This window comes from Malaya genurostris, chromosome 2 (genome assembly GCF_030247185.1).
Source record: "Malaya genurostris strain Urasoe2022 chromosome 2, Malgen_1.1, whole genome shotgun sequence".
Taxonomy (NCBI): domain Eukaryota; kingdom Metazoa; phylum Arthropoda; class Insecta; order Diptera; family Culicidae; genus Malaya; species Malaya genurostris.
Window position 1 is genome coordinate 280,669,399 of NC_080571.1, and position 13,141 is coordinate 280,682,539.

At 38.7% G+C, this 13,141-nt stretch overlaps 1 protein-coding gene across 20 annotated transcripts in view; it reads left to right on the forward strand.

The window, feature by feature from the left end:
• Window positions 1-13,141, forward strand: part of LOC131430278 (restin homolog) — a 272,670-nt gene that overhangs the window by 29,567 nt on the left and 229,962 nt on the right. For 2 of the 20 annotated variants that reach the window (XM_058595124.1, XM_058595126.1), the window contains exon 1: window positions 3,099-3,893. The exons of 17 other annotated variants lie outside the window; for them this stretch is intronic. The gene's annotated coding sequence lies outside the window, so the exon portion shown is untranslated. Of the gene's footprint in view, window positions 1-3,094; window positions 3,894-13,141 lie in introns of those variants that run through there. One more of the 20 variants, XM_058595128.1, reaches the window with a different exon arrangement.

Consider the following 13,141-nt stretch of genomic DNA (forward strand, 5'->3'; position numbering starts at 1 on the left):
CAAATAAGGACAAGAAGAAATTTGAATTCCTCTTCGAACCTTTTGTCGATGTTACTATTTTTAAAGATGTATTTTTATTGAACGATCAGTATTGCTTGTACAACTCTTTCCCAACTAGAAAAATCAAATGTCGAGTTTAAAGAAATTGTTAAGTATTTCGCTACGTTTAGAATTTTAGTGACTCGAAGTGGAAATCATTTTTAGTCAAAATTTTTTTTAGTAAATCCCAAGCAAAAGAATAATTTATCGTAAAATCTATAAGAGCTGCGTTGAATTTTAATTGATTCCGGTAAACATGAGGATAAAAAATAAAAATGGTGAACTTTTGTTTTACTAATATACGTAGGATGCTTTCTAGCGATCATCATTAGCACAAATTAAATTTCGAATAATTACATCATTTACTGAAATTGAAAAGCTAATAACGATTTCAGAAAGATATAGTCTTCGATATCTGAATATTTTCCATGTTTTGGGCAGTAAGCCTAATGTTTTTTCGAACACACTTAAATAAATCGATTTTGTGGGACCAAAGATGATATTTTACCAGGTTTTAATCCAAACCTACCAAAATAGCATTAATGTTCTATAGCTTACCAATCTCGTGTATTTACAATTTTACAAAGTGGTCAAATAGTACCTAGAAACGCTGAAATGGGAAGTCTTGCCATATTCCCCAGATGTCGCCCCTTCTGACATCCACCTATTCTGTTCGATGGCACACGGCCTGGCAGATCAACTTTTTCAATCCTTCGAAGAGTTGGAAAAATGGATTGCTTCATGGATAGCGTCAAAAGAGGACTCCTTTTTTCGAACCGGGATACGAAAATTGCCGGATAGACGGGAGAAAGTTGTCGCTAGCGACGGACAATACTTTGAATAATACATCTGTAAGCACTTTTTCACAATAAAGCTTTTAATTTTGAAAAAAAAACGGCGGAAGCAAAGTTGTACACCTAATATAAAAAAAAACCGATATTGTTCAATTTTTTTTAAAGATATTTTTATTCAGGCCTATTTGCGTACAAGCTTTACGTGGCCGAATTAGCCGATTTTTTTAATAAAAAATTTTTTGAAGTGGATCTCATCGTCACTCTTTTTCTAGGAGGAGAAGAGCTTGCATTTCCCTCCTGCGAGGGTTGAGGGTCACTTTGTTCGTGGCTCGTCTCGTCATCCATTGCCTCATCGGTTGTATTGTTGTTGGTGTCCGTCTTCGTTTCGTTTTCCTTGTTGTTCGTAGTCTTGAGCTCGTTGCTAGTTGCTTTAGATGCGCCTCGTTGTACATTGGTTGCAGTTGCTGGTTAGTTTGATGGTGTAACATGAGTACTGCACTCACTAGTTTTCGTTGTTGAACGGTTGACCTTGTCTTTGGTTGAAGATGTCTTTTTCGCAGTTTCAGTGCAAGGTTTACCGTAGTGTGCAGGTTGTTCACAAAACTGACATGTAACCAGCTGATTTTCATGGGTAATCAACGTTTTACACGGACGTGTCCCACCTTGACCACAAATGATGTAAGATGGAATTGCCTTACGTAGTTGCATACGCACAACTCGCATGCCATTCCGGATGCCGGGGAAAAAATTCCGCCATACTTCCCTTTCGATGGAAAGGATTTCACCGTACTGCGACATATTCTCCCGAACGAACGGGGATGGTCATGCACGCGTACTTCTATGGCATTGTCCACTATGTGCACAGGGATTTTGTATTTAATGTTGTCACACTCAACGCTGTGCACCTCGTTGTTAACCGAAGCGAATGCAAGTGCATCGCTTTCACGTTTAAACATAATGTACACACAGTTAGACGCCTTGTTGAATTGAATCTCACTTACATTATTAGCGTCTAGATGCATTCGTTCTTTAAGTAAGATTTCAATTTCATTTGCTGCTGGTCTAACTTTGCAACGCTTGAAATCTATACAAATTGAATTCGGTCTTGCAGGCGCCAAGTTTCAGGTTTTGTTAAATCGTATTTGACCATTCCGTACACTCTATTGTACACTGGCGTATTGTCTTTGTTTCTGTTGTTTCGACCGTAAACGATTTTCGACTGTGTCGGGTGAGATGCGAGCACGAACTGATTGTTCTATGTTTCTGTCGTTCCGGGCGTAAGCGGTGAATTGTGTCGACCGTCTCGGATGAGATGTAAAAGTGAACTGATATATAAAATCAAACAAATCGTTGATCGTAGTGCTTTCAAATGCTGAAAACTTCGTTACAAACTAAATCGATATTTTGTGTTTACGTTTCGTCTTCGACTCTTCAGTGCATTAGCAGTTTATGTTGAACTGTCAATGCCACTTGGAAACGTACCCTTGAGGATACCATAACAAAAATCCCTAAAAAGCCAGTTGATTTTAACGTCTTATGTTGATTTTTAGTCAATTTGTACGGTATCATGTATCGACTGCGTCCTTTTATTCTATATTCATGTTACTAAAAGCGTAAAATATGATTTTTTTAACTCAGTGTTCAGAGTACTCGTTGAAATGTGGTTGATATCAAATTTTGTTTAGTTGATTTACATAACTGTGTGAGAAAGTTGACCAAATGGCTACCATGTTAGTATTGAATAGAAAAGTTTAAGAAAAGGTTATTGAAATCAATTTAGAAGTAATCTGATTATGATTAAAATGAGAATAAGTTTTGCTTGGCTAAGCCAAACCACAAGACCCCCTATTCTCCGACAATAAATTAAATCCAAAGGAACGAAGCGTTTCCATCATCTTCTAACTTTCAATTATTATAATGAATACACTCAACAAAGTTTCAAACACGAAAGACCGCCCATAGATTAACACCCTTTGATTGAGATAAGTAGTGAATATCGGTCTCAACTCCCACACAGGCAGCACTCAAGCAATCTCGAAACGTAAACAAAACTCGTAAGCCTCCTCACTACTACTACCACCAGAAGCGACCCCATCATCGGTAGCGTAGTAGCCGTGAGAAACAGAAAAAAACTTCGGATCAAAACAAAATTCTCATTCACCAAAGCTCCCGGTTTGTTTTGAGCTTTTCACAGCCGCGATCTCACCGCCAACCAAGCGCGATCGTGCGGTTTGGGAGCTTGCTGTGCCGATTGTCGCCGAAGCAGTCAGCCGGCAGCGGTAGCAATCATTCGAGCGGCCCCAAACCTAAACAGTTCCAGCTCGGACAGCAACCTGTTAGCACGCACGTTGGATTCGTTTCGATTGCGCAAACGCAACTTAAGCCGCCGTCTCTTGAGTCGTTCGTTCACGAACTGGTGGCGTACGGAGTGCATCTATACGGCCCTCGTTTCATTTATTTTCGGAAGCGAAAGTTTAAACATCATCATAACAACTAAACTGAGCGTGTGCTTTGTGCCTGTGAAAACGAAACTGGCCCGTTTATTCAAATTTCCGTCAGTGAGGCTTTAGTTCATTTTGGAAAGTGAAAATTTTTGCAAACACAGATATTTTGTTTGTCGTCCAGCTAGCTGTCTGTCGGCTATTGAAGAGTGTAACCGCCGCAGCCTCAACCGATTGGAAAAATTCATGTAAAACGAAGAAGAAACAAATCCGTGTGCCTCACGACAACAGCAAAAAAATTAGCAGATCCCCGGCAGGCCACGATCGTGATCTGTTGTTGCTTAGTGACCTAAAAAGTGCAAAACAAAAAAAAATTGCAACGATTGCGCACCGCCTCCGTAACTTCAGGTAACGTCAACGTGTCGACGGTAGGCAAAATCGTGTAGATCAATCACCAAAGCCAGCAAGCGGCCGCCGCCTTCTTTTTCAAGTGGAATCTCTGCACCATAACGACGACTGCACACCACCACCCCGTACGACTCGCAGGACCTTAGGCAATTGTTGCGCACCGTTGTGTACCCTTAGAAACCGAGTGCGCTTCTAACTTCTGACTAATCAGGTAAATAGCGCACAGTCGTTTGGGATTGTTTTTTTTCCGTTTGCCATTTGTTGATCGTCGGCTGGATTTTGCTGATGTACTTCGAGTTTGTGATCTAAGCAACAGACCTAACCGTAAAGGTTTGCTTCTGCTTCCAGTATGACCCATTTATGATGGTTGGAATTTTTCGCGGCGTGTTTGTATGCCGTACTTAAATGTTAAGTTTATGACTCTTTTGGAGTCGATGGCTTTCGCAGTGTTTGACAACAGAATTTCATACAACTCACGAAACAGCCGAAACCAAAATGGATGTACGAATCGCGTATATTATATTGTTTGCAAATAGATCGGTATGATTATGTAGATACGCACAAAAAACACTTTCTTATCTTCTTAGGGTTTCCAAACGATGATAACAGTGGATGACGATAATGAACGTCATGTTGAATCCAAACCGTGCGCACTAGGTGCTAAATTTACGATTCTGTTCATCCCTTTTAAATAATAAATTGATCTCGTGCTTAGAAACAAAATAAAAAAAAAGAGCTTAGGTTTAAGAAAATGTTGGTAACAAATTCAGACCCGTTTGTGTCTCCGACCGACGGAAAGCCGAGAAATTTAGTTGAAATTTGTGTAGTTGACAAACAGTAATATGAAAAGAGGGCGAAGGTGCATTACATGTGCGGTGAATTTTGACGTAGAAAAAAAAGTCGTGATATTACATATCCTATTTTTTATGCCCACCACACTCCCCCACACCAAAGAGCTTCAATTTGTGAAGCACCCTGGTAGTGGACGCAAACTAATCTCAGCTCAAAAAAAAAAATCTGGCAAAATACTACTGAAAGAAAAGTCTTACGTAACAATAAATATAATGAGAAACGCTGAGATGTTTGTATTTTCAGGATGTGCAATTAAACATTATTAATAAATATTGTGGAATCCCAGTGGAATTGATTTCCTTTCAAGGGATCCACAATGAAACAGGTCAACTAAAAATAATAATACAAGATTGAATTACTGTTGACAGTTTGTAAAACAAGGAATACATTAATACATTAAGGAACTACATTAATTAAATATCTCACTCAGTCTATGGTTAAAATGATACTTCAGTCTAGCCCCGAATAAGACACGGCTGGATGTTCTTTGAATGTCAAGTGGTAGTGCGTTATATTTTATTGGACCAACAAAAAGAATCCTTCTTTGACCATTGTTTGTGACTGCTCGAACGCGAAGCAGGTTGTTACTACGACGTGCAGTTCGAGAGTGAGTTAAAGTTGGAAACTGTAAATTATGGTGAGTTGAGGTGTTGTGTAGGATATCATGAACGAACAGTAATGTTTGAACATCACATAAGTATGCTAGAGGTAAGATGTTATGGGTATTATCGGAGTATAACAATAAGCTTGAAAACAGTAGGGGTTTATTGAAGATGATTTTGAGACAACTGTTTTGTAGAGTTTAAATTTTTTTCTAGATGAGAGCTAGCGGCGCGATCCCACACCGATACCAAATAAATGAGCTGTGAATGGATGTAAGCAAAATAAAAGTTTAGAAGTGCACGCTTAGGAACATATGACTTGACCTTCCACAAAATACCGCAGTAGGATGCCACATGTTTTTTAATAGATTGAATATGGTGAATCCAGGTTACACCCAAATATTTGTAACAGTCCACTTTTTCAATAATATAATGTCCCAATTTAGGATGACGAAGAATTGGTATTATTTTCCTTATGGACCGGAAAATTATATATTTAGTTTTTATAAGATTTAAGGACAATAAATTTGCACTGAAATATTGATCTAAAATACTTAAATTGCTCTCCATTGAGTTTATAATAGCATTGATGTCATTGTTAGGATAAAATAGAGCTGTGTCGTCGGCAAATAACCGCGGAGTCTCTGTGAGTTGCAGATTACCTATATCATTAATATACAAAATAAATAATAGTGGTCCTATATTGCTACCCTGTGGCACTCCAATGTATATGGTAGTAAGATTGCTACAGTCACCCTCGATGGACACGAATTGTTTTCTGTTTGTCAAGTAGCTACTGATAATAGAGTTCGCGATGCCCCTGATGCCGTAGCACTGAAGTTTGTCCAAGAGAATACTGTGATCCAAAGTATCAAAGGCTTTTTTGAGATCTAAAAATAAGGCACCAATCATGTTTTTTTGGTCAATCTCGCTCATTATATTTTCTATGATAGCAGTATATAAAATCCTTTGAGAAATTTGACCATTCTATTGTAACAGATTTTACAGCCGGTTCTAAATGTACTGAGCTGTTGCATGGCTAGTGCTTCGGTTTTACTGTCATTTGGAATCCTTCTAAGTCATACTTAAGTACCTTGTGATCAAAAAAGAACCAGAATTTTCATTTTAAAATTCCCGCGTTTGTCCAATCGGTAAAATTTTATTCTCTCAACCACTCGTATGCCTGTGTTTTTCCTAGACACGATTCACCAAAGGCCTTTTCTAATATTTTCAACTTTTTGGAACACTTAAAACCATTTGCAACACAAAATTTGATGCACGCACGTTGTTCTAAATTTTCATCCATTATAAAAATCGCCACTCGAAAATTTTTCAATTTCTTTGTATAGACGCCAAACAAAAACTAATCGTACGATATGCGTCAAAATTTGACAGAATGTGTATAAAAGTGTTGCCAACGTTGAGAGAATAAAAGTTTACCGATTGGAAAAGCGCGGGAATTTTAAAATGAAAATTCCGGTTCTTTTTTGATCATAAGGTATGTTTATAAAAATAGGTAAAAAGACTGATAAATAAGATATAAGTAATGAAAATTTTCGAAAAAAAGTATTCACCGAGGCGGAGCTCGAATGCGCAACGCGCTCCTGAGTTTATTTATCAAAATTGGTTTATTGTTTTATTTTTAATAGTGTTGCTGTAATTGTTATGAATAGTTATAATCATTGGATCAAGAAGTAAGTTTCCGTTTTTTCCCAAAATCTGCAAACCGAAATCATAAAGCTGTCCATCGAATGTAAAATCCTTTTTTCATCCTAAAACTTATGGATACCTAAAAAAATAATAAGAACGAATCAAACTCAAAATTTAAAGTGAATCTTTATTTCGATTGAAATATATGGACGTAAAATAGTACCAAGTCTGGACAGGATTTCCCCATCGTGGTTGCCACCAGTGGTAATACAATGCAAAAACTACTCCTTTTTATGCCTTCCCAGTAACACTTTGGACATTCAACTTGATGTATCTTGGTTCAACTCGAATGGAATCTAATTTTCAACCTTTTGGATGAACCTCGATGGAACATAGCTTCTGGTGTCACGTCCAATAATGCAGCCAACTCTTCTTACGGCACGGTATTCAAAAAGGAATTACTCAACTTCAAAATCTACACTTTAACAATGTCTAGTCAATTAACTAATAAATTCCGACCCTACGATTCCACGAGCAATTGAAAAGTCTTAGGCGAATTTTACTCCGTACAAAATAATAAGAGAGGCTTTGCTACGATTCTCTTTGAAATAAAAACAACACCATACATGAGTGTGTTTCTTCTCACATTCTACTTATGAAAGTATCTTTCGCAGAATGCTGCGAACTCACTTTTAGGTCCAATATGTTGACATTACTATAGGGAAAGAAAAGTCCCGGGCCTCTCACAGAAAAGACGTGCATGGGTTGGAACCGTGTATATTTTTGTTGAGAACAAGCCTCTAGATGACCCAACACCAAATTTCATGATAATCGATCCACTAGTGTTTGAATAACAGATAATAGTGTCGAACGTTTTAATTTTCATCAAGCTATAGAAAAAGACGAGTTTCGTGTTCCGAAAAAACAACAAGGGTGAAATTGAATCTTTTGCGGAACGGATTGGTCCATCATCCCCCGTATTCTCCAGACCTGGCCCCAGCTACTATCAGGTGTACAACTTTGCTTCCGCCGTTTTCCGATAGGTGGCTGTACCGGCTGAGGCTGGTCAAAATACATAGATGATAATGCCTTTAAAGTGAGTGTGTACAGTGCCTAACGAATTGTCATCGCCGTTTCAGTGACAGTTGTTCTTGTTTTCGTATTATTCACGCTCGAAAATGTCTGTTTATGTGCCCAATTCTCGCCATTTGCGGGAAGTTTTACTTTTCTGTTACAATTCGAAAAAAAAAAATGCAACTGAAGCGCATCGAATGCTTTCCGAAACTTATGGTGATGCTGCTCTGAGTAAAAGAATGTGTCAGGAGTGGTTTCAACGTTTTAAAAATGGTGATTTCGATGTCGAAGACAAACATGGTGGTGGAAGAGAAAAAACCTTCAAAGATGAACAACTAGAAGCATTGCTTGATGAAGATTCGTGCCAAACCCAAGAAGAGCTTGCCGAATCGTTGGGAGTGAGTCAGCAAGCCATTTCAAAATGTCTCAAGGCCCTGGGCATGATTCAGAAAGAAGGAAATTTGGTGCCGTACGAGTTGAAACCGAGGGACGTCGAGCGCCGTCTATTTGTATGTGAGCAACTGCTTCAAAGACAAAATCGTAAGGGCTTTTACATCGAATCGTAACGGGTGATGAAAAGTGGGTTCGATACGATAATCCTAAACGCAGAAAATCATGGGGAAAGCCCGGGCATGTTACTTCGTCGAAGGCAAAACCGAATATTCACGGCGCCAAGGTTATGATTTGTATTTGGTGGGATCAGCTCGGTGTGATGCACTACGAGCTCTTAAAACCGGGAGAAACCATCACAGGAGATCGCTACCGAACGCAACTGATGCGCCTTAGTCGCGCGCTAAACGAAAAGCGGCCACAATACCAAGAGCGACATGACAAAGTTATCCTCCAACACGACAATGCTCGGCCTCACGTCGCAAAAGTGGTCAAAAAGTAGCTGGAAACGCTGAAATGGGAAGTCTTGCCCCACCCGCCGTATTCCCCAGATGTCGCCCCTTCTGACTTCCACCTATTCCGTTCGATGGCACACGGCCTGGCAGGTCAACATTTTCAATCCTTCGAAGAGTTGGAAAAATGGATTGCTTCATGGATAGCGTCAAAAGAAAACTTCTTTTTTCGAGCCGTGATCCGAAAATTGCCGGAAAGATGGGAGAAAGTTGTCGCTAGCGACGGACAATATTTGAATAATACATCTGTAAGCACTTTTTCGCAATAAAGCTTTCAATTTTGGAAAAAACGGCGGAAGCAAAGTTGTACGCCTGATATTATCTGTTTAAAAACCTGAAGAGGGAAATAATTTTTCATCGAATGCTAAAGTCTTGATAAATTTTATTTCCGTCTTGATAAATCATATTTTCCGTCGAGTGTATCGCTCTAGATGGAGATTATACTGAAGAATATAACGGTAAAAAACCGACTTTTTCTTTATTCGGCCCGGGACTTTTCTTTCCATGTAGTATGCTGCCATAAACATTATCTATCCTGCTAAAACTAAGTTCAGGGTTTTCTATTCTATGACACATTTCAACTTGAAAATTACATTTTTGATAAAGTGAACTGTTTCAACTGTTTGTTGGGAATATATTTCGGCTTCACATAACCTGAATCGAACCATATTAGATTTGTTGAAAAGCATGTGGCGTCCTACTACGGTATTCAGGAGAAAGACAAGTCGTTTGTTCTCCAGCGTGCAGCGTGTTTCTTTTGTATTTATTCACAACACGACTATTTAGTATCGGTATGGGGACAAACCGCAAGCTCTTATCTAATTCCACAAACTACAAACTGTACCAAATATAATCATTTAAACACTGATGCACTTCACAAACAAACAAAAACAACCACGGGCCGTATTCGTGGTTAGACTGAATTTGGAAATGAATCGCGAAATGGTTTACAGTTCAAGAGTAGGTGGCGAAATCAATTGTAACAGAAGGTCGTGGTACCAGGTGATAGTATTTGATACTCATGTTCAACAGATGTTGTCGAATTTAGTATGAAAAGATTCTATAAGACTAACTATCAGCCCTGACGCATGATTTCCTATTAACAAATATTTTTCAAGTATTTTAATTTCTAACTAGTGGAATTTTTTCGGTGAATTTCTTTTGAAAATTTGAACGATCACAGCACGGTGAAAAATAGTTAAATCTTCTTCCTTGAAGTTAAGTAAAAATTGCTACCGTTCGTATGAAGGAACGCTTAAACGAGTTCCTCACTGACTGATTATTGCTCGAACTCGGAATCATGCGGAAATACCGCCTATCGCAAGACACTAATCACACATATCGGTTCCGAGCTAAGTTCGTAACCCATGATTAAAGAAGCGCTTGGCATTTGGTGCATCGTTGAGAGCCTCCTACGATTACGGTAATGATGTAAAAGGAACTGTCCGCGCCGGCACGAATGGCGAACCCTTCCCTCTTTAGGTGTAACATTGTTGGTCTTCGTTCAAGCATTCAGCCAGTGGTGCACCGGAACCTTCAAGCTAACAGCGAAATGGCTTGTCCGGATTCAATTCTCTCAGTCAATTTCCAGACTAATCGATTTTCGATTGATTTCGTATTTGCGCTTTTTGCCCTTCAATGAGTTCGTCACTTTCTCGCAGCTCACTCGATGCTGATTGAAGTTCGGCAATGATTGCCAACATCTTTTTGTGTGTGTGAGTGAAGTTTTCCCCTCTGTTTTGTCAAACTTTTGTCGATACTTCGATAGCTGGTACAAATTGAATTCTTTTATTTCAGAACGTTTTTATCCGTACGGAATTCGGCAGATGGTATTCTTTGTCTATTGCTTCTACGACTCAATATTGTTCCGATTCGTTTGAACTATTTTTCGTCGAGAAAGTTGAGGGGCGCGTAGCGACTCTCCAGCAAAAAAGTTGTTCGTTTCGAGATAGCATTGTTTGGAAAGTTTTCTCAGTAAATATATCATCAAAGTTAATTAGCTTTTCTGTTTCCTTGGAATCTGTTTGTTGATATTTAAATTTACGATATTTTAGGCTAATTAATTGATGTATTGGTCGCTGTTTCTTTATGATTTGAAGATGATTTCGAACACGAGTCAAAGCCAAAAACGGAAGCTAACAATTCTTACATGCTAAGATGCTCAGCACAATCAAATCAATCATGAATGATAATATACCCGTTTGGAAACTTTTTGTGTTTGATAATTCTAATTAATTCAATCAACACAGCTCTTTACCTAAACTTGACGTAAACTTATCATCTCTAATTTATCACAAACAACACTTGTTGACATTTCGCTTGAGTAGGTTCCGGTGAAGGTTCTAGCTTTGGGTTAGCAATCATTTTGTCTGTCGGTTGTCCACTCCACTACCAACACCCAGAGCCCTTTCGGTCCTGAGCAAGAGACAACCGATTTCTGTATGAGCAACCTACACAAATTCGAACATCAGTCCGGCAAAGTCCACGAATCTGCTCGAGTGTCAACATCTTCAGTAGCTTTACAGTAAAAACAACGTTCCCCAGAATGATCACTAATGTGGGTAAACATTGGCTGACAAGTTGGCTGGCAGCAGCCACCGGCAAACAGGAAAGCAAAATTTCGCACTCACACGCACATCCAGTCCCCGTACTGTGGGTAAGTTTACTAATTTGCATTTTCAATTAGCACTTTCACGCGACGCTGCTGCTGATGACGTCGCTTTTCGACGAAACCATCAAAAAACAACTACCGGTTTGCTGTTGAACATTTTCATTATTTTGTTTAGTGCGAATCGGTTTCGAATAGTTCCCTGTGACTAGGTCGGTCAGCAGAAGCACCCATTCCGGGGGTTGAAATGAAAATTTTCTCCGTCCTGTTCTGTCGACTAGACTAGCCCGCACTTGATTGCCAAAGTCCGCAACATCAGTTAATTAAATTGCCATTTTGGTGCGCTTAGGAAATTTATTGACCTGCCAGAAACCGCAGTGTCGATATTGGACGAGCAAAATGTTTTAATACGAAGCGAATGACAAAAACAAAAATAACGCCGTGCAAACGAACAAAACAAAAACATTTCAACGAACTTTCCATAACCATACACACATGCGGTAAAAAATATTCCGTTCGGAATAAACGAGCATATGCGGGAGATGAGAAAAAAAATATTTTGCATAAAGTTTATTTTCGTTCAGTCTCTCCACCGGCAGATTCTGGTTGGTTTTGTTTTGGTTCACGAATAAATGGAAGCATAGGCAATAAGGACGAAAATTTTAGGGACTATTTTTCAAAAGATATTCGATATTATTAAATGCACTAATTGGAAATATGTCTACGCATCGATTCGAATAGATAAAGCTATATATTTTAGATAATTGGTGGTCGAAACTACAAATGAGCACGTACAATTTCTAATTTTCTCTGTTTTGCAAGCCATAATCAATAACACTCTGTACGATTCGTTGATACCTCCGAGAAGGTTACTTTGAACATCAGCAAGTGAACCTTCTGCTGATTTATTTGATGCGCCGTTCGCTTCGCACGAGAAACATTTTCCCATTTTACCGTGAACAATCCAGTTAGGTAGATGGTAGGTGGCCTCAATTCGATTGTCACATGACAACGTTTTTAGTTCATAAATGATTCGACTAGAATATCGTAGCTAGTATGAGATACAGGTCATTCTCGATGCGCAACTATTCGGAAACTATGCAGAATATGGAGAGATATAAAGGTATAGCTAGGATACAGCTCGACTTGGTGCAAAGTTGAAAGAGTCTCATTATTTATGCATTATGCATCAACGGTGCAACGATCAAATCACCGCTGATTGTTTGATTATCGAAATAGATTTATAACGTAAACGTCAGAAGGTAAACGTGCCGTGAAACGTCATTTCATGCTGCTTCTGGTGATGTCGTGATTGTGTTTAGGTAAAATTGTTCTACAATACTCTATCTCTGTGGAAAATTTTTGAACAAATTTCTTCTGACCTAACTCCAAGTTGGTCTGGCTAGTTGTGCAAATTCCATAACATTCAATAATTGTGTCCCAAAATAAACTTATTTTCTTTATCTGCAGCACAATGTTTGTTTATCAGCGCAATAATGAACTTTATTTTTATCTCTTTTCAGGTAAGTGTATGAATCTTTCCGCGTTCACAAAGCTGTCTTCGTTTGTGTAGTTGTAAGTATCACTTGCGTGCAAAAATAGCATGGCTTTCAAAAATGAAAAAGACTTCACCAATGCGTCACAATGGAATTGTTATCAGAATTGATTCGAGTGAGACTCAGCAGCGATGTGAAGCGATAACAAAACCAAAACAGTTTGCAGATTACTTTGTACGAGCCATTAATTTAATTAATTTCTAGGAACGTTCAAG